This window comes from Solanum tuberosum, unplaced genomic scaffold, assembly GCF_000226075.1.
Source record: "Solanum tuberosum cultivar DM 1-3 516 R44 unplaced genomic scaffold, SolTub_3.0 scf00280, whole genome shotgun sequence".
NCBI lineage: Eukaryota > Viridiplantae > Streptophyta > Magnoliopsida > Solanales > Solanaceae > Solanum > Solanum tuberosum.
Window position 1 is genome coordinate 314161 of NW_006239205.1, and position 926 is coordinate 315086.

The following is a 926-nucleotide window of genomic DNA, read 5'->3' on the forward strand; positions in this document are numbered from 1 at the left end:
ATAGGAGGAGGACTTCCAAAAATAGGAGGAGGGCTTCCTGGAATCGGAGGAGGATTTCCAAAAATAGGAGGAGGACTTCCAACAATAGGAGGAGGACTTCCCGGAATAGGAGAACTTCCAAAAATTGGAGGACTTCCAACAATAGGAGGACTTCCCGGAATAGGAGGGCTTCCTGGAATCGGAGGAGGATTTCCAAATATTGGAGGACTTCCAACAATAGGAGGAGGAGGACTTCCCGGAATCAAAGGACTTCCAAAACTTGGAGGACTTCCAACAATAGAAGGACTTCCTGGGATAGGAGGACCCTCAGGAATTGGTGGAGGAGGACTTCCCGAAATCGGAGGACTTCCAGGACTAGGAGGACTTCCGAAAATTGGAGGAGGAGGAGTTCCCAAAATCGGAGGACCTCCAGGAATTGGAGGAGGAGGATCTCCGGGAATAGGAGGAGGAAAAGGTGGACTTCCCGGATTTGGAGGACTTCCTGGAATCGGAGGACCTTCAGGAATTGGAGGACTCCCCAAAATTGGAGGACCTTCGGGAATTGGAGGAGGAGGACTTCCTAAAATTGGAGGACCTCCGGGAATAGGAGGAGGAAAAGGAGGACCTCCAGGATTTGGAGGACTTCCTGGAATCGGAGGACTGCCTGGAATCGGAGGACCTTCAGTAATTGGAGGACTCCCCAAAATCGGAGGACCTTCGGGAGTTGGAGGAGGAGGACCTCCGGGAATAGTAGGAGGAAAAGGAGGACTTCCAGGATTTGGAGGACTTCCTGGAATCGGAGGACTTCCAGGATTTGGAGGAATCGGAGGACTTCCAGGAATTGGAGGAAAAGGAGGACTTTTCAAAACCGAAAGACTTCCTTGATCTAATTAATTAATTACTAAAGAATATCTATGAAGAATATCCATTGTGGTTATATATATATA